The 21,451-nt window shown below is 41.1% G+C and overlaps 1 long non-coding RNA gene across 1 annotated transcript; it reads left to right on the plus strand.

Annotated features, from left to right (window-relative positions):
• Positions 1–7,636: 7,636 nt before the first annotated feature.
• LOC120305057 lies at positions 7,637–11,960 on the plus strand. Its single transcript, XR_005555901.1, has 2 exons — positions 7,637–9,553; positions 11,037–11,960. It is a non-coding gene; the product is annotated as an uncharacterized LOC120305057 (long non-coding RNA).
• The last annotated feature ends 9,491 nt before the right edge of the window (positions 11,961–21,451 follow it).

Raw genomic sequence — 21,451 nt, forward strand, 5'->3', positions numbered from 1 at the left:
GATTCCAAGTTGCCCACCAGAGATGGGCTTATAAGGCAGGGAGGGCAGCCAGGGTCTATCAGGGCCCTTAATGTGACCTTTTCTGGCATCCCTGGACTAAACAGTTCTACAGTTCTGGTGAGAGGCATGATGGGTCCACTTACCAGGGGTTCATCCTTCGAGCTGCCTTCCGAGGACTCTGGGGCTCTCCAGTCTAGGTTGGAGTTCCTCCCACATACTTTGATGTGCTTAGGACCTTGAGAATTCCATACTTTTTATGGCTGGTTCCTTCAGCTTTGGTGGGGTTTTCCCATGCTTCCCCCCTGTAACTTGGTCAGGTTTCCACACTGGGGTAACCTGTGAATTTGAGTTACATTCAGCTGTGCGGTGTTCTTCCTTCCTACATTTGAAGTAGTCTGATAGTCTCGGAGTGGTGGGGTTTTGCTTTGGTGGCTCCTGGCTCCCTCTCCTGGAGATTATCCCCAGGATCTTCCCAGGCGTCATGGGTCTCCAGGCCCGATCGATTTCTGCTTCTTCAGCTAAGATGTACCAGTCATGGAGTCGATCAGGATCCCCCCTAGTGATGCAGGAATAGTACAGGTCATCATTCAGTCCATCTTTAAAGTTACCCACCAGGACTTCTTCAGCCAGTTGAGCCAGCTGGCCAGAGTGTATTCTGCTACGGGGCGATGCCCCTATCTCACCATTTTTATTTGTTCTCTGGCCTTCCAATCAGCCAAGGGGTCTTCGAATCTCCTTCTCAAGACTGCCATGGAGTGGTTGAAGTTCTGTAGTTCTGGAGCATCTGCATCATGCAGGGTCACCATCCATTCCGCTGCCGCCCTCTCTAGTGCCATGGTCACAATCCTCACTTTTCCATGATCACTGAGGATGTCTCGGCTATACTCTTCCATGTAGCTCAAGATGTGAGCTAAGAAGAAGCCCAGTTTTTGCGGTTCTCTGCTGTACTTTACCTCCAGTTGTGGGAATTTCCGGCTAGCTCGGTGACCTCTCCTTAGCCTCGGCTGGTGTCCGTCTCCATGAACTGGTACAATTCAGGAGGGGGTGGCAGCTTCTGCTGTTGTGGTTGCAGCCTCTGAAGCGCTGGTGGAAGGACCTGGGTTTGCCATCTCGGTTTCCACATTGCTTCCTCCTGGATTTGCAGTGCCCCGGATTTGCAGTGCCCCGGCAGGTGTTATTTATATGTGTAAAAAGACCTGCCAGTCATGGACTCCAACAGTTGGGGAATTTCTTAAGTAATTCTTCTGGTAAAAATCCTCAACTGGGGCCTTATTACTCTTTAGGCTTTTAATGATGGTGTAAGGACCCACTTCAAAGCCTCTTCCCAAGAAAGCAGGTTTCTTGGAATGATTTCATTTCAAAAGCATCTGTTATTAGGAGAAATTGACAACAGGCATAGAATGCAGGTGTCAGAATCCAATTATATTTCATCTTTAAATTATCAAATATAGAAACTCCCAATTCTGCCTTCTCTGGATTCTGCCATAAGAGGGAGAGAAGGGGGAGAACAAAGGGGCTTTATGGCCCTCACTTCCTTCTTTACACTTCAAAGAGCTAAATGCTGAATGTGTGTTTATTGTAACCTCGAAGTGTTAGCATACCAAAGGAGAGTAATTGCCTTTCATGTAGTTATCTGAAGTCTCCATCCAGACGGAAGAAAGAAGAAAGGGAGTGGAATTGTGATACTTGAAACTATCACTGGAAGGGGGGTTGATTGGGTGGGACTACTGGGGAACCCCTTAAAACCTTGAATGGGAGAGCTTGGACCCCAAGTCCTGTCTAGCATGCCTGCAACCATTTTCTCTTAATAAAGGATTCCTGTTGGAAGAATTATTCCAAGAGTTCTGTCTTCTTAAGATGCAAAGTGGGGTGGGTCCTTACATTAGACAGGACTTGCAAAATTAATCCACCTGGAAGGAAGACCCTTGCCGGGGGATTTTGCAAAAATTTACCATGTCAGACAATGGAGCAAGAGAGGGGGAAAACTCCCTGGAAAGAGAGCCGCTGACCCAGTTGGAACCTTGCCAGATGTTGGGATCCGAGAGGCCAGATTCCTCAGGAGAAGAAGTGGTGGAGACACAGGACCACAAACCTCGCTGGTCGATGGGCGGTGGAAAGAAAAGTGAGTGGGGAAAGGAATCAAGAAAGGTGACCCTGAGACGGGGGACCAAGCAACCAGAATGGAAGCAGGAGATGGAGAAATCCCTGCACGCAAGTGAAGAGGGAGGAAGCTGGGCACCGTACTCAGACTGGATCCTAGAGAAAGCTATTGACCTGATGAAAAGAACTCTCAGCTCCCTAGGAGAGGAGAATACTGAACCCTACGGCCGCCCCAGTTCCTGGAGCCGCAAAGGGAGAGACACCGAGGGGGACATGGAACCTGCAACCCCAGGGACATCTACTGATCCAGGAGCTCCCACCCCCTACCGGACCACAGATGGCAATCTGGACGGAAGGCACTACCACCCACAACAGAGGCACCGATCCATTCCAAGACGTCCACCGTTGGAAGTGAAATTCAAAGGGGAGCCAACACGCTTGGGGTTTTTCCTAACCCAAGTCCTCAGCTACATGGAGGAATATGGGCAGGATATTCCCAGCGACAAAGCCCGCATCCGGATCGTGCAATCTGCCCTGGATGGACCAGCTGCAGATTGGGTAGTGAACTTGCATGACTCCAATGCCCCAGAACTCAGTAACTTCAACCGTTTCATGTCCTCTTTGAGAAGACGATTTGAAGACCCCCTGGCTGATCGCAAAGCCCGTGAAAGAATAACAACGATGAGGCAGGGCAAACGCCCAGTGGCTGAGTATACACAAGAATTCCGGGCCATTGCCAGCAAACTGAATTGGCCAGAAGACATCCTTCTTGGCCGTTCCAAAGACGGACTAAACTATGATCTATATGATGCTTGCCTGCCCCGAGGGGACCCACATCGACTTGAGGAATGGTACGTCTTGGCAGAGGAAGCAGAGATCGACATATTGAAGAGGCACCGCCGAGGAAAACAATGGAGCCGCCCCCCGCCTGAGCTGACACACCAACCGGTGAAATCATCGGATACAGCCAAGAAGCAAATGGGATGTTTCAAGTGCGGAAGAGAAGGGCATCGAGCTGTAGAATGCCGCTCAAAGGCCCCCCAGCACAACCCAGACAGATCCCCAATCAACAAACCCGGAAAGTATTCAGCTAAGCCAAAAGAAACGGCCATGAGAATGATAAAAATTGCAGAAACCCCCACCTCTGCTCACCAAGGGGAAAGGACTCCAGCCTACACCACAGGGCCGGTGGATGCCTCAGATGACAGCTCGGAGGGCGAACCCCTGGTAAGTGGATGCATCACACCCATCTTCAAAACAGTGACTATATTAATCCCCCCCATGCCCGAAGCTGTGAAGGTGAAAGCCTTAATAGACTCTGGCTGTACCCGCTGCCTCATTAGCCCAACACTAGTGGGGAATCTGGGCATCCCATCCAGGAGACTGGAACAACCAATCTCATTTGGCCAGCTAGATGGATCCATAGCAGGGGGGGTGCCAGCTACCCTAGCCACTTTGCCAATACATCTCTCCCTGGGCAACCATGAAGAGGACTTAACGTTTGTGGTGACCCCAGGTATGGAATGCCCAATGATTCTAGGGATGGAATGGTTGAAAAAATGGAACCCCTGGGTAAATTGGAGGACGACAGAAATCAAATTCCCGAAGGGGGACCCTATGGACTTAAAACCCCAAGGGAGGCTACCAGAATCAAGAATAGAAAAAGCATCCATAGGAGAGGAAAAAAGATTAACAGAAATACCAGAGGAATATAGGGACCTTGCTGAAGTCTTCAGTGAGGAGAGGGCGAATGAGCTTCCCCCCCACCGACCCACAGACTGTACCATTGAATTCAAGCCTGGGGCAAAACTCCCGAAGCCCAGATTATACTCCATGAGCCCAAAGGAGAAGGAGGAAATGGAAAGATTTATAAAAAAAAACCTGGAGAGAGGTTTCATTGAGCCAGCCAAGCCTAAAGTGGCTGCCCCGGTCCTTTTTAGAGAGAAGAAGGATGGCTCTTTACGTTTATGCGTGGATTATAGGGCCCTGAATACAATCAGTGAAAGCAACCTATACCCGCTGCCCCTCATGAAAGACATGCTGTCACACCTATCGAAAGGGAAAATTTTTTCTAAACTAGACTTAAGGGAAGCTTACTATCGAGTGAGAATCAAGGAAGGGGACGAATGGAAGACTGCATTTAACTGCCCCATGGGGTGCTATCAATTCAAAGTCTTGCCATTTGGATTACAAGGGGGCCCTGCAGTCTTTATGCAATTAATCAATGACGTTCTAAGGGAGCACCTGTTTAAGGGGGTCCTTGTTTACTTGGACGACATTCTTATCTTTACTGAAACAAAAGAAGAACACGTCAAACTTGTCAGAGCGGTTTTAAAGAAGCTGCGAGCCGCTCACCTATATGCCAAACTCTCAAAATGCGAATTCCACCAGGAAAGGATAGACTACCTAGGCTATCGCATATCCCCACAGGGCATTGAAATGGACCCAGAGAAGGTCAAAGCAGTACTAAATTGGGCACCACCCCGCACAAGAAAGCAACTACAAAGTTTCCTGGGCTTTGCAAACTTTTACCGCCAATTCATCCCCTCATTTGCCCAGATAGCCTTGCCCCTCACTAACTTACTAAAAACGAAGGGAGCATCCTCAGTAAAACCTAGCCAGCCACTAACATGGACAATGGAGTGCCAAGCAGCGTTTGAGAGACTAAAGAGACTTTTTTCTGCCGAACCAATACTAAGGCACCCAGACATGGACAAGCCCTTCGTAATACAGGCAGATGCAAGTGATGTGGCAGTGGGGGCTGTGCTATTACAAGAAAATGATGATGCAGTATTGCAACCCTGTGCATATACATCCAAGAAACTCACGGAAACAGAACAGCGCTGGCCCGTATGGGAGAAGGAGGCTTATGGGATACGTTGGGCATTACTCACGTGGCGACAGTTCCTGGAAGGCAACAAAATCCCCTTCCAGGTGTGGACTGATCACAAAAATTTAGAAGCCCTGAAAACTTCCAGGAAACTCAATCCCAAACAAGCCCGCTGGTCCCAGCATTTTCACCAATTCCAATTTAAACTCAAACATTTACCAGGAAGAAAGAACTTCCTGGCAGATGCTCTATCTCGCATGCCCCAATATAACAGCGCACGAACCACAGACTCTAGACCAATAATGGCAGAGTCACAACTGGCAGCACCAGTAACCACAAGAACCCAAGCCAAAATAAAACCACAACTGGACAGCCAAACTGGGATTGAATTCAGAAAAAGCTTGGAAACAGATGAATGGTTCCAGAAAAACAAAAATGTGTGCACAATGAGAGACGGGTTGCCTTGGGTAGGGGAAAAGTTATATATACCAACAACTCAAAGAGTAACTTTCATGCACCTTTGCCATGACACAAAATCAGCAGGGCATTTTGGATTTGTAAAAACTTTACATTTAATTAAACGGCAATTTTGGTGGCCATCCATGAAAAAGGACATTGAAAGTTATATAGCCAGTTGTCCAAAATGTGCCACGGCAAAGAGGTTGCAAGGGAAAGTGCCAGGACTATTGCAAACAGTGGCAAGTCCCTCAGCCCCCTGGAGAGAAATAGCCATGGATTTTATAGTGGAATTGCCAGAAAGCAATGGGAATACTGTGGTCTGGACGGTCACGGACTTGTTTTCCAAACAGGTGCACTTTATCCCTTGCCAAAAGATTCCCACTGCAAAAGCCTTAGCAAAACTTTTCATCCAACACATTTACAGATTGCATGGGGCACCCCAACGCATCATCTCTGACAGGGGGGTGCAATTTACGTCTGCATTTTGGAAGGAATTTTTATCCCTCTTAGGAACCACTCAGGGACTGACATCTAGCCACCCCCCTCAAGGAAATGGATCGGCTGAAAAAATGAACTCCGTACTTAAGCAATATTTAAGATGTTTTCTTAGTTTCCAGCAGACCGAGTGGGCGGACTTACTCCCCTTTGCAGAAGTTGCCTACAATAATGCAGCAGTCCAGCACAGGTTACACTCCTTTTCAAATAGCCACCGGTCAAAGCTTCAACCCCATGCCAGAATTAACCCCAAACGAACCAACGATCCCCTCGCTGAAAGAATGGATGGAAAAATTACAAAACACCTGGCCAATAGTCAGAAAAGCACTAGATGAAGCTAGGCAGGCTTACAAAACACAAGCCGATAAAAAAAGGGTTGAGCCTACACCATTCATTATAGGAGAGATGGTGTACTTATCTACAAAATACCTAAAGTCCCTACAGCCCTGTAAAAAACTTGGACCAAAATACATAGGACCTTTTCCAATTAAAAGAATCATAAATCCAGTAACAGTAGAATTAGAATTACCCAAAAATCTCAGGCAAATACACCCAATTTTTCATTGCAGCTTGCTGAAAAGAGAGCATCAGTCACCTCTACGGCCAAAAATCCCCCCCCCACCACCTCCAATCATGGTGGAGGGTGAACAACACTTCGAAATAAAGGAAGTCCTTGACTCTAGGAGATATCATGGAGCAACTCAGTACCTAGTTGCCTGGAAACACCTCCCTCCCTCACAAAATGAGTGGGTCCATAAACGTCATGTCAGAGCCCCGAAGCTATTGAAGAAGTTTCACACAGAGTATCCTAACAAGCCTGACTAAATTTTATACTTGTGTTTTCTTTCAGGTGGATTTCTCTTATTGTTAAGAGGGGCCGGATGTCAGAATCCAATTATATTTCATCTTTAAATTATCAAATATAGAAACTCCCAATTCTGCCTTCTCTGGATTCTGCCATAAGAGGGAGAGAAGGGGGAGAACAAAGGGGCTTTATGGCCCTCACTTCCTTCTTTACACTTCAAAGAGCTAAATGCTGAATGTGTGTTTATTGTAACCTCGAAGTGTTAGCATACCAAAGGAGAGTAATTGCCTTTCATGTAGTTATCTGAAGTCTCCATCCAGACGGAAGAAAGAAGAAAGGGAGTGGAATTGTGATACTTGAAACTATCACTGGAAGGGGGGTTGATTGGGTGGGACTACTGGGGAACCCCTTAAAACCTTGAATGGGAGAGCTTGGACCCCAAGTCCTGTCTAGCATGCCTGCAACCATTTTCTCTTAATAAAGGATTCCTGTTGGAAGAATTATTCCAAGAGTTCTGTCTTCTTAAGATGCAAAGTGGGGTGGGTCCTTACAGCAGGATATGAGGGGTCCCGCATGAATCAATAGGTTAAAAGAGCAAGAAGCAAGACCCACCCCAGTTCAAATGGGCCAATCCCCAGGTATTGAATCTGCTGTGGGAACAGGGCTGATAAGGTGCTATTCCAAGGCTGTGAAGCTGTTGTTAGGTCTTCCCACCTAGTCTTCCTCAGTGAGAGATAAGCCAGATGGCCAGATGCACATTTCTTTCTCACCCACAGGATGGCATCAAGGGGAAACAGTTTAAAGAGCAAGCAGATAGAAGAAGCAGAGAGGATACATTGTAGCGGATGAAATGAAGTGAAGAAAATACATTGTAATTCCCATATTTCCCCTTTCCCCCTGGGAGAATGACAGAACCCGCAGGAAAGAAAAAGGAAGGCCCCCTCCCAACATGTGGATTGTATCTCTTTTGCTGAGACTGGGGGCCAAGGGGAAGGAGTTTCAGGGGGATATTCATTCACTGCTTATAGACAGTCTCTCTACAGGTTCCCTAGAAGCAAACAAACATTGATAGTAATTCTCCCAGTCGTCAGCAGAGATTGGAATATCAAATGCAAATCTCCATTTCTTTAGGACTCCTGCTACAGAGAATATTACTGAGTTATGACTTTTGGCAGCCAGCTCAAGCCCTGACCAAACTGAAATGGCAAACCTTTTTTACTTTAATTTTATGAGTTTTTTATATTCACTTCTTATATGCAGCATCCTAGCTTGTATGTGAGCAGTAGGATTCCTCTGAGCAAGTCTCATGGCTGCCTTCAGTTTCTTTTTCAACAACCAGTTTTCAAAATCAAAACAACAAAATCTAACTTTTGGCGGGAGGTTTAGTTATTAAATGTTTCTTCAGCATATTGTAGAGATTAAAGAATGCTTTGGAAACTGACAATGCTTTGTTCTAGCCCATTTAGCAGCATTCTGTTTTAAGACTCTCTGATATTGCTTTTGTGTCAACTTTAGCACAAATTAACCTTTTATTTTAACCTGTAATTAACCTTTAATTAACAATCTACCCAAAGGTTAACAATATTCTTTTACAACCATAACTGCTGGGGAGCCACAAAATCTGTTATTTCATTAGGATATACCCTGTAGTGTAAAAGTTGGGAAAGTGAGTTCAGTATTACTCATCTGTTATGCTACCTCAAAGGAATATCAGCAACTTGGAGTAGAATCCTGTGTCTCTGTAGAACTACCTCTCCTCTGTGAAGGAAATAAAAATTAAGGAAATAAAAGTTATTCTTTTAATAATTGTAGAAATAATTGTAGAAATGTAATGCCATTATATGAAACTGTCTCTTTAGTACTAATGTAATGCTGTAACACAAATGTAACAATGCAATGCCAATATATGACCAAATGTTTACTATATCCTGCCTAAAAATCTCCCAGACATAGGAAATTACACTTTGAGTGGAAATCCTACTATCAAAGAAGGGGATTTTAACCCAAAGTGAGAATTCCAGATAAACAAGATAACAGCAGATGGACGGAAGAGGTCAGGTTAACAAAGTACCACTTCAGAGAAAACCATTAAGATGAAAGAGATGTGACAATGCATTGTAGGGCTATAAAATGCAAAACCTGAAACCAGGTCAGTGTGCTCCTGGAATCCAATCCATAGGGAAGGATCCAGGGGGCCGCGTTTGCAAACACCTCTCTCTTCTATTCTTTTTCTTTCTTATTCTGTTTATGTTATTTTCCAATAAACCTTTGTTTTGTTAATCAGACTTGTCTTCGTATTGTGAGTATAAAAATTTGGGGTTTTTACATCTCACAATCTTGGTGGAGAATGCGGGCATTAAGAGCTTCTAGGGGACACTGTTCTCAGTAAAATCAGGAGCGTGCCTATTGATTTCAACTGCCTGAAGTTATCTGAGATCTAGTTTCCCTTTGCAGGCTCCGAGCCAAACTAAATTGACAACTCTGGTTTACAAAAATCAAAGGACAGGAAATAGGAAGAAAGTCAACAACTGAAGCCCAGACCAGGTAACCCAGTGCACTGGCCCAGGTAAGGAACTTTTGCCCCGAAGGAGGGAAGCATGCAATTGTACCTAGGTGGTCAGGAGAGCGATTGTGGGAGGATTTCTGCGATAACGGCTGTGTAAGTGTAATGGGCTGTGTTCTGGGAACACTGGTAAGTCCAGAGGAATGCAGACCCGAAAGGTTGAGGTCCCTTACTCCTGCAAGGGGGAAGGCCAGCCTGAAGGGAAGCAAACTGGTGTTAAGAGTTTTGAGTGGCCGTCAAATCGAGAACCTCAGGGAACCTCAGGGAATCAGGAAAACTCTCAAGAAGATGGGCTGTTGTTGTAAGTCGTTGTTGTAAACCTAAAGAAAAAAAAAACTGTAAAATTGAGTAGCTTCAAACAGGAAAACCCATCTTGCTAGCAGCAGATGCCTTGTGTCTGTGAATGGGTTTCCCATGTGGAGCTAGGGTAGAAAAGGAAGTTTTGGGAAATAAGGGGAATGAGAGAAATGTGCGTTTGTCTCTGTGTGAGTGAAAAGACCTTTTTCCCAATCAGTTTTCTGTTCTCTTTTCCTTGTCTTGGTACGTATATGTGTGTCAGAGTCTTTGTGTGTGAAGTAAATATGACTGTTACTAACCTCAAGAGAAAAGAAGTTACCAAAAGAAACATCCTCACTCTGTTTGTCTGGCCAACAAACAAAGTGAAGAAAGATGTATTTGTTTATTTATTTATTTTTCTCCCTCTTAAGAACAGCCCAAAGTTACCTGCTCAGGCAGGAAATCCTATACTATTTTCTTGCCTATTCTGCTCTCTCCCTTTTGCAAATGTTAGTGTGTTAATGCCTTTTCAAACTCTTGTCTGCAGACACAACCCCCTTCCCCCCCCCCGCTTTTTTTCTGGCTGTGTTGCTTTGAAAGGGAGAGAGAGAGAAAGGAGAAGGGGGGTTTGATCTTTTTAACTTTTTCTCTGCTTAGAATTCAGGTTTGAGAAAGGTGGGGTGGCTGTGAAAATTTAATGCCCACTTTTGCAATTTTTTTCTATTCAAAAGAGGGGTCAGTAATTGTTGGACAACTTTTTTGGGGGGAAATTTTTGAGTTTAAATTGTTTAATATCAACCAAAAGAAATGATACAAAATTGTTTGCTTAGATTTGTAAATGTTTTCCCTATTTAATGGAAACTTGTTTCCATCTGAATGGAATTTGATTAAATTGGAATTTGACTAACTTTATATTAAAAGCAATACTAGAGTTTGGGAAAAAAAACTCTAGTATTTCAGTAACTCAGAATATCTTATTAAACTTGTTTATTTTTTGTGTGAAGTTAAAACAAAGAAGTTGAGAAAAATTTTGGGATTATAAATAGCTATGCTGTTTTGAGTAAAGATTAGTATGCAAAACTGTTAGAAAAAGAGCTTGTGTTAACAAATGCAAACAGGGTTTGGTGAGCTCTCCTTTGTTGGTTCTTCGCTAGATAATTTATTTATAAACAAGGACAAAGGTTGGAGGAGGTTTTGACCCAGAAGTGTGTGGGGGGGGGGAGGAGAAAGGCAGCCAGTGGTATTTTTATCTAAAATTGACATTTGGGGACATCTTGGTGGTTAGCATTTCTTATCAAGTGTAGACAATTTTAATCAGGAAGCCTAAAGGAGGTATACACTTGTTCATAGCAAAGTAGTTGAGAAAAGAAAAGAACAAGAAAAAGAGAGACATAATGAAGATACGATAGTAGATGGGGAAGGAGGGATTACCAAGAATTGAATTAAAAGATAAAATGATTAGAAAATATGTACTTGAACTGTCCAGATATTTTTCTCTCCTGTAACAGAAAGGCATTCTTGCCCAAACTCCTTGGACTTTGTAGTACACCAATACAAAGCAGGACAGTGGGTGTTGATAAAAGCCTGGAGAGAGGAAAAACTAACTCCAACCTGGGAAGGACTTTACATCGTCTTGTTAACCACTAAGACAGCTATCCGGACAGCTGAAAAAGGTTGGACCATTACTCCAGAGTAAAAGGGCCCGTGCCAGCCCCAGAGGAGTGGAAGGTGGAATCTCACCAAGGAGATCCACTGAAGCTAAAGTTCCGAAGGACTTCATGGACTAATAGTCAATCTTCCTGACAGAAAGGGGGTTAATAGAGGAAAAATGACTAAACTTTATATTTCTTTTTCTATCTAGAACCAAAAGAAAACCAAGACCTCCCGCATGTGCTGATTTTGTGGGTATCTTTGTGGGTGTTGTTGCTGCTCTCACTGTATTAATTGTGTTCAGTGCACAGGGTGTGAGATAGAGTGTGATATTAAGTCTTAGAAGATGTATTGGAACATTACAAGATGGTATGTCTGGGGGGGTGTTTCTTATTATACTCTTAAAACCTGTCCAACCATTAGAGTTATTTAAGCAATGTGTAAAAATGACAAAGGGAGAAGGAAAAAAATATACACTGACTCCAAGTATGTTTATGGAGTCTTGAATACTGGTGTAAGAAGAAAAAAAAAGTTATGCTAGAGTGGCAGAAGGGAAGGAAGGAATGGTTAATAAAAGAAAGAAACAGGAAAGTTGTTTTAAGTTTGTTTGCACAGACTTGTGAATTGCATGCATTAAGCAGGGAGACTGCCATTAATGCGGGCAGCCCAAACGTGTGAATTGTATGCCTTAACACAAGCCTTAGAATGTTGAAGGAATAAGAATGTACTAAAGATGGGAGGTGGATGTTGCAAGATGGGAGAGGGATGTTGAAAAGAAAAAAAGAAAAAACAACAACAATGTAAACCTTTTATTTTGGCATCCTTGGGTGGTTTAAAGGAACTCATAGTCTAAAACCTAATCCTATCTAATCCTATATTTCAAATCATAAAATTACTACTCCTAGTAAAAAAAAAACTAACTTTCCTAGTCAATAGATAAAAAGATAAAAAGATGGTGGCCATCTTGGTCCAATTAAATAATAAAGATGATAAAGGGTCTGGAGGCCAAATTAATGATGAATGGCTGGGGGAGCTAGGTATGAATAGCCTATCAAAAAGAAGGATTGCAGGGATGTGATAACTGTCTTCCAATATGTGGGGAGCTGTTACAGAGAAGAGAGGATTGACATTTTCCAAAGCATCAGAGGCAGGATGTTGTTGTTAGTTGCAAAGTCGTGTCCAACCCACCACAACCCCATGGACAACATTCCTCCAGGCCTTCCTGTCCTCTACCATCTACTGGAGTCCATTTAAGCTCACGCCTACTGCTTCTGTGACTCCATCCAGCCACCTCATTCTCTGTCGTCAATGAAGCAGAAGTAGATGTTTTTCTGGAACTCACTAGCTTTCTCCATGATCCAGCGTAAGTTGGCAATTTGATCTCTAGCTCCTCTGCCTCTTTGAAATCCTATCAGTACTTCTGAAAGTTCTCAATCCACATACTTCTGGAGTCTAGCTTATAGGATTTTAAGCATAACTTTATTTGCATGTGAAATCAGTGCAATGGTGCAATAGTTTGAACTTTCTTTGACATTGCCTTTCTTTGGAATTGGAATGTAAACTGACCTTTTCCAATCCTGTGGCCACTGTTGAGTTTTCCAAATTTGCTGGCAAATTGAGTGTAGCACTTTTACTGCATCATCTTTTAAGATTTTGAATAGCTCAGCTGGAATACTGTCACCTCCACTAGCTTTGTTGTTGCTCAGCTTTCCTAACGCCCATTTCACTTCACATTCTAGGATGTCTGGCTCGAGGTCAGTGACCACCCCATTGTGGTTACCAGGGATGCTAAGCTCATTCTTGTATACTTCTTCTGTGTAATTTTGCCGCCTCTTCTTAATCTCTTCTGTCTCTGTTAGGTCCCTACCATTTTGGTCCTTTATCATGCCCATCTTTGCATGAAACGTTTCCTTCATATCTCCAATTTTCTTGAAGAGATCTCTGGTTCTCCCTATTCTATTGTTTTCTTCTATTTCTTTGCACTGTTCGTTTAAGAGGCATTCTTATCTCTTCTAGCTATTCTCTGGAGTTCTGCATTCAATTGGGTATATCTTTCTCTTTCTCCCTTGCCTTTCACTTCCCTTCTTTCCTCAGCTATTTGCAAAGCTTCCTCAGATAGCCATTTTGCTTTCTTGCATTTCTTTTTCTTTGAGATGGTTTTAGTTGCTACCTCTTGTACAATGTTGCAAACCTCCGTCCATAGTTCTTCAGGCACTCTGTCTATCAGATCTAATTCCTTAAATCTATTTGTCACCTCTACTGTATATTCATCAGGGATATGATTTAGTTCATACCTGAGTGGCCTAGTGTTTTTCCCTACTTTCTTCAATTTAAGCCTAAATTTTGCAACAAGAAGCTCATGATCTGAGCCACAGTCAGCTCCTGGTCTTGTTTTTACTGACTGTATAGAGCTTCTCCATCTTTGGCTACAGAGCACATGATCAATCTGATTTCTTTCTTTTTTTCCAAACAATTTTATTGATTTTTCCCTTTTTACACTAGAAAGCTTAAGAAACAATGTGGAGATCAGGTAATCAGTTAGGTACAATAACATCATACATATATAGCTCAGATAACGCTCCTTAAAATTTCCCTCTCTAACAATTAGAATAGTATAGTCAAACTAATACATTTCTAGGTAAGATTAATTCATTAATACATTCCTAAATAAGAATTCAATTAATCAATAGAATTTATCAACAACCTTTCATCGATGTAAATCAAACCCTGTTTTTAGGTTTATTAATTTCCAAATACCATATCTAACTTAGCATTAAACAAAAATATTATTTACAGTTCGGGTGTCCATAATTTCTCTTATTTAAACATATTATTCCCATAATTACATTCTTACATTTCTCAACTATATTTGATTTCTTATTCAGTAATTCTTTATTTATTAATTTCATCTCTTCCATCATTACAATCTTTTTATCATTATAGCTCCACAAATTAGCTATTGTATCTAATAATAAAAAAGCATAGGAAAAATAGAAAAAAAAATAATAGAAAGAAACAAAAAAAGACCAAGAAAAAGAAAGAGAAAAGAAGGAAGATCAATTATTCCAAAAGATATATTCTTACTATATTTCAATATTAAATTCTAAATCTTATCCTAAAAACACCTTTTAAAAATCCAAATCCAAATCAATCCACATCTCTATAAAGCCATTGCAACCCATAAATGTAATCTTAAATTCCATATTTATATCTTATTCTAGCTTTCTTTCTGTTCCAAATGGGTTTCCATAGTAAGGCCTCTAAGTCCACATAAAAATAAAAATAAAATAAAAAACTCCCTCCATTTCTTGCTATAACTTATAAATCAGGGGAGAATCTCCCATTGTCCATTTTAATAGGCTAGTGAAAAAGTTGTAGTGATTCTCAATAGCTCGTGGTTGAACATCCATCTTCATCTTTTTAGAAGTTGCATCTAGTTTAATTAGTCATTTTTGAATCATCCAAAGTCTCAATAGATAGTCTATAAAATAATGGAGAGTCTTCCTTAATATTATTTTGCTCTCCTCCTGTTGGTTTTTTATCTATCAGGTAATCAGTTGGAGTCTGGAGATTAGCCTGCCCTTCTGGGATAACATCCTTAGTTTCCGTGCTAAGAGTCATTTGTTCATTAGCATCAAACATTTTTTTCCAGTGTAGGTTTGTAGTCCTGATGTAAGTTTAATTCCTCCATCTCAGTAAATTGTGAATAAGGTTGAAGACAGTCTCTTGAGTATATATCCCTTCTGCTGTTTCTTGGCTTACAAAGTGCTCACTTACACCTTGCGCTTTAATTTGTTGTTGAAAAATAATCTCTTTTGTATAGGTAATTATTTGTTCAGTATTTTCAAGAATTTTGTCCAATATATACTTGTAATTGAAATCTGGACAGAGTTCCTCCATTTCAGTAGTATATAAAGCCATTATTCTTTTGGTGGAGGCCGTATTTAATAACAATCAGTCAATATCCGCTTCCACCCAGCTATACAGCTTCTTTATCTTTCCCTTTTGAGATAATTTGAAGGTCAAATTGAAGGTCAAAGTCAGACTCAGAATCCAAAAAAAGGAATAACAATTGCAGTAAATAGATGTCCCCAGAGGATTAACCAGTTGTTCAGTCTTCCCAGACCCCCAATAAAAATAATTTCTTTCTTTTTTTCCTTTTTTCCTTCTTTTCTTTAGTTATAAAAATAGTAAAAAAAAATAAAAAAAAATTTCCCCCAAATTGCTAGCATATTAAGCTTCTGTAACAAGAATTTTAGGATTCCCAAATATTCAAAAAGAAAATCAACCATTTGAAAAAGTTAAAATTAATTTTTCTTTTGTTCCAAAGCTTTCCTTCCCCCATCAACAAAGCTGTTTTAAAAAGATAGGGAAATGATTCCAAGGGCTTTTCACAGGAATAAATAGGAATGGGAGAGGCAAGGAAAGGTCTCACTGAATCTTCCATGGTGGTTCTATTTCGCTTAGATGTTCTTGTAGCTTACAGCTGGTGCAGCTAAGTGATTGGTCAGCCTTCCATCCTTCCGAGGTAGGTAAAATGAGGACCCAGATTGTTGGGGGCAATGTAAATATATATATATATATACATTGCTTACTGGTGTACACCGCTTAGAGAGTGCTTGCACTTAAAGCGGTATATAAGTCTCATAAATAAATAAATAAATAAATTGGCCATTTTACTGACCAATCTTTACTCTGTTGGCCCAAAGGAGCTCGCTTGGACAGCAGAGGGTGCTGGCACCTCTCTACAGTCAAACAGACAGCCTCCTCAATGGTGGTCACCCCTCCAGGGTGACTTTCAATCCAATCAAGGGTCTACTGGTGGGGGAAACTCGGCTGGCAAAGAGAGAAGCCTCTCTGTACAATCGCAGCGCTGTGACCTGGAACTGGAAGCCATGGTCAATCTGATTTCTGTGTTGACTGTCTGGTGATGTGCATGTGTAGAGCTGTCTTTGGGGTTGTTGGAAAAGAGTGTTTGCTATGACCAGGCAGGATAAGAATAAATAAACTGGACAACCATTTGACTGGGATGGTATAAGGTCTCCTGCCCTGAGAGGAGGGTTGGACTAGAAGATCTCTGAGGTCCCATCCAGCCTATGATTCTAATTACTTTTCATCTTTCTGGCTAGGTCTGATTGGTAGCATTGGAAACTCCACTTATTACCAAAGATTTTAAAACATTAACTTAAAATGTATTGGTAGAAGAAGTATATACTTTCGATGGCACTAAAAAGCTGATTTTTCCAATATGACAGACCCTGATATATACAAATGAGATAATCTCAACTACAGATTTGTTTCGTTTTTTAAATTACCATTCAAAAATAAGAAGTTTCAGATTATAAATAAAAAGAACAGCATCTTTATTGGTGTTTACAGTTGCTTATGTTGCGGGACTATTCTGGAACATTTTGGCAGCCTACATGATCTGACAAAAATGCATCATGCACACAATTTTAACAGAATAACAGTTATAAGTTGGAAGGGCTTTTGGAGATTTTCTAGTCCAACCCACTGCTTAAGCAGGAGAGCTTATGTCATTTCAGATAAATGGCCATTCAATCTTGTTTTAAAAACCTCCACAGTTTCTGGAGGCAAGTTGTTCCACTGATTAATTGTTCTGTCAGGAAATTTCTCTTCAGTTCTAATTGGTTCTCTCCTTAATTAGTTTCCATTAATTGCTTCTTGCCCTGCCTTGAAGTGCTTTGGAGAATAGGTTGACCCCCTATTTCTTGTGGCAGCCCCTCATACATTGGAACACTGCTATCATGTCACTCCTAGTCCTTTTTCTCACTAGATTAGACATACCCAATTCCTGCCACATGTTTTAACTTCCAGCCTTTAATAATCTTTTTGCTCTTCTCTGCACTCCTTCTAGAGTCTCATCATCTTTTTTTATATCATGATGACCAAAACTGGATGCAATATTCCAAATGTGGTCTTATCAAGACATTATAAAGTATACTAATACTTCACATGATCTTGATTCTATCCTCCTGTTAATGCAGCCTAGGACCCGTTGGCTTTTTGGTGGTTGCAGCACACTGCTGGCTCATATTTAAGTGATATTTGTTAGTACTCCTAGATCCCTCTCACAGTTACTACTATTGAGCCAGGTACCACATATTTTGTATCTGTGCATTTGATTTTTCTTGCCTAAGTACTTTACTTTTCCCCCCAATGAATTTTGTTCCATCAAATTATCTGTTGTCAAAGCAGATAGCCACTTGTCACTGTCATTTTGTTGATAGCTTGCCAAAATCAATGTATTTAGAGTAGTTATTAAAGACAGCTTCTCTAACCTAGCAGAGACAATGGTATTCGTCTGTGCATTTGGAACAGGTTGGTATTGCAAACATGAAAGATCCTTGAATTTCTCCATGCCTATTGAATTCATAAGATACTGTATATGCACAATGTTCATTTATTTTCTGTCCTAATAGGAAAGTACCAGAGGGAAAAAATAAAGCACTTTTTTCTGTTATTAACAGGTATTGAGATTTTACATTTATGATCTACAAAGAGAATAATGTACTGTTCAAAGGTCTATCTAAATATATTTCTATTTCTATCTTCAGCTTTAGCTAAAATGCAGGATTTTATATTTTATAGTCCCTTATTTGGCCATCTATCACAAGTATTTTGGAGTTAAATCAAATCAAATAATTGTTCTTGATTTACATACTATATTATGCTATAATTCATACAATTCATATATTTGATATAGTTATCATTCATATAATTGATACAATCATAGGATATGTCCAACAATCAAATTTTATTTTGATTTTAAATGAGTTGAGTGTGTGGGTAAACTCGTATTACTTAATGTGTAGTCCTAAATGGAACTACCTCTATATGGAGGAAAATAAGCAGTGGGCTACCCCAAGGTTCTGTCTTAGTACTCTTCGATATCTTCATAAATGATTTAGAAGTGGGAATAGAAGGAGAATTCATCAAATTTGCAGACAACATCAAGCTGGCAGGAATAATCAACATCCCAGAATATAGGCTCAGGTTTCAGAAGGATCTCAATAGACTTCAACATTGGGCCTAACAAAATGAAATTCATTTGTGAGAAAAGATAAGGTTGTAAGGCAAGAAAAAACAAATGTACAGGTTTAGAATAGGTAGAACCTGACTCAATAGCAGTAACTGCGAAAAGGATATTAGAGTCTAGTGGACAATCACTTAAAATCAGCCAGCAGTATGCTGTAGTTGCCAAAAAAGCCAATGCAATCCTAGGCTGCATTAATAGAGATAGAGAATCACATTATACCACTTTGTAATGACTTGGTAAGACCACATTTGGAATACTACATTCAATATTGATCTCCACAATATGAAAAGATGTTGAGACTCTGGAAAGAATACACAGAAGAGCAACAAGATGATTAGGGGGCTGAAGGCTAAAACATATGACAGGCCACTAAATAATTGTTCAAAATTATTATCAACAACTCAAAACTATATACAACCCTGTTTCAAAATTATGACAGATGCAGTGCACCCCTGTGGTCATTTGCTCTTACAACAGACCATGGAGATACTGCAGCCACCTGCCTCTCTTCCCCACCATCCTGACCCAACGGACCCCTCAGCACTGGGCCTTCTCCCCATGTTTCTTGGAAGCAGCCATTTTCAGTGCCTTGACCATTCCTTGCAGAAATAGTGACTGCTTTTGGAGCTTTCTACCCCATCACCTTTTAGAAACCTTACCTTGATGCAGGAAAAATAGCGGAACATCAGCAAGCAAGGAATTAAATGTTTCTACAGTTGTTTTTTTCTCTTGAACTGGAGGGGGGGAAATCATCTCTAAAGGTTTAGCCGACTTGTCAACAAAGTGGAGGATGGTGGGTCTTTGTATGTTTCAGCTGTCTGACTGCCTTTAAGCCTTCGCTGGGTTCTACAGACCATTTTAAGGCTTTTAAAATGGATAGAAATTAGAGAGCAGAGACAGGCAATTTAGTTTTTGCACCAAACTGGAGGAGGGGGAGAAAGATCAACAAGTCCATCAGTTCCAGGTTCTCTTTATTGAGAAAGGGGCAGGGAGGAAGTTAAAGCAAGGGAAAGGTTTTGGGAAGCTTTCTGGAAGAGAGAGGAGATTAAAGCAAGGGAGATGTAAGGACCCACCTCAATCTTACATCTTAAGAAGACAGAACTCTTGGAATATCTTTTCCAACAGGGATCTTTATTAAGAGAAGTTGATTGTAGGCATGTTAGACAGGATCTGGGGAATCCTCTCCCACCCTTCAATGTTTTAAAATGTTCCCAAGTAGCTCCCACCCCACAGTTCTTCCGGGCAATTCAATCAGTCATCCGCTCTGTTGGCATGATCACTCATCCTCTCTTTCCCAGATCCCAGGCGTTGGATTTTCCCCCACCCCTTTTTCCTGACTGCCGGCAAAGGGGAGAACTTCAGAGGGACTAAGATGAAAGGCAGATGACCGCATTGTTATGTTTAGTCCTCTCAAAGAGAATCCACAAACGGTCACTTTGTTGTTAATGAAGGAAATGAGAGTCATAAAACCCCCCTGCTTATCCTCCTCCCCTTTCGTAGTATGACAGAATCCAGCATAGAGTAAGAATTGGGTTTTATCAGGATAGGTAGATAGAAATGAAATATAATTGGATTCTGAGAGGAGAGCTCATCCTGAAGCTGCCACTTTGCACACAGGGATTGGCTTCCTAAAACCCTGCAAGAGCCAGGGTTTTCAATCTCCCATCAGCCAGCTGATCAATGGCTACTGTATTTCCCCCAAAATAAGACCTATCCCAAAATAAGCCCCCAGCTTGATTTTTATGCATGTGCCTAATATAAGCCCTACCCCCAAAATAAGCCCTAGTTTTGGGGCAAGTACATGTGTAAAAATCAAGCTAGGGTGGGGATGGGGGTTAGGATGGGGGGGTGGAACTGCTCCACATGCCCCACACCTACTTACCATAGGGCTTCTGCAACCAGGCCTCCCACGTCCTGACACCTGTCGTGCCACTGCCCAAGTTCTTTTGCATCCACTTGTGGCTGCGAGCAGCCAGACGCCATGTGGTGCATCACACTTGTGGCAGGAGGCTGTGTTGCTTATCGCAGGTCTTATTTTCAAGTAAACATAGTGGCTGATGCAGCAAAAAGCTCTGAAAGACCAGGGAACTGATCCTTTTTTTTTTTTTGTCCCAGAATAGCAGGCCACCTTGGCAGGAGGAAGGGCAGGGACAGAATTAGGAAAAGTAGGCACACCCAAAAAATTTTTTTCTCATTATTTTACCTGGGCAAGATAGCTGTGTGGCTAACCAGCATGTGAAACATTAAAAGGATAGGGAGCAGAGCATGTGTAGTTAGGAGTGGAGAAGATCTTGGGAGGTCCAAGGAAGGAGGGCTTGTGCCTGCATTAGGTCTCCCAGGATATCTCCCACTCCTAAACTCCATTTAATAACTCATGTATGCATTTAATGTATGCCATGGGAAGAGCAAGGATGGGTGGTTGCTACTTGAGACAATTCATTTAACATTGTTCACACCTTAATCCTAGTGGGCAGGCTCTATTACAGTCATAAGTGGAACTACTTGTAAACCAATAAAATTAACAAGATTATACAATTCATACTGGCCAAAGTCAAGTTATAAAACTAGGCACAGTTTATGCTCATTTGGGAAGTATGGAACATAGTAGCAAACAAATCTAAGCCCCCATCTTAATAAATATCAGTATTAATGTTAAAATGGCAAAATCAGTAATAAAATATTGAAAACAAGAATGAATTAGTGAATGTTGTTACACCAATTTTAATGTGGTTCAAGATGGCACTAAATACTTTAGCAATAGCAACATATATATATTATTTAGAATATAACATTACTGACATATAAAGATTATTTTTGTTTAACACTATAGTATCCCTTCATTTCATACAAATGCATTATTCCTCCTCACATCTATCTTTAATGTGGTTCAGAATGGTACTAAATATCTTAGGAATGGCAATATTGATATATATCTTAGAATATATTAATTATTCAGAATAGAGCAATTCTAACATGCAAATACTTTTTTGTTTAACACTATTTATATTCTTTCTTTTCATACAAATTCCTCCGCACATGTCCTTGTGATTTTCAGTACCACATTTTTTCATCTTCTGCCAATATTCATTTAGGAGGCACCGTTATTACAATAATAAATTATTTCAGCTGCTTTGTAAGCTTTTAACAAAAAGGCACAATGGATCCTGATTTAGTGATTAAGTAGAATAAGGTGTACAATATATTTCAAATGAC

Source organism: Crotalus tigris, unplaced genomic scaffold (genome assembly GCF_016545835.1).
Source record: "Crotalus tigris isolate CLP2741 ecotype Arizona unplaced genomic scaffold, ASM1654583v1 scf7180000017666.379230911805:20528666, whole genome shotgun sequence".
NCBI classification, from domain to species: domain Eukaryota; kingdom Metazoa; phylum Chordata; class Lepidosauria; order Squamata; family Viperidae; genus Crotalus; species Crotalus tigris.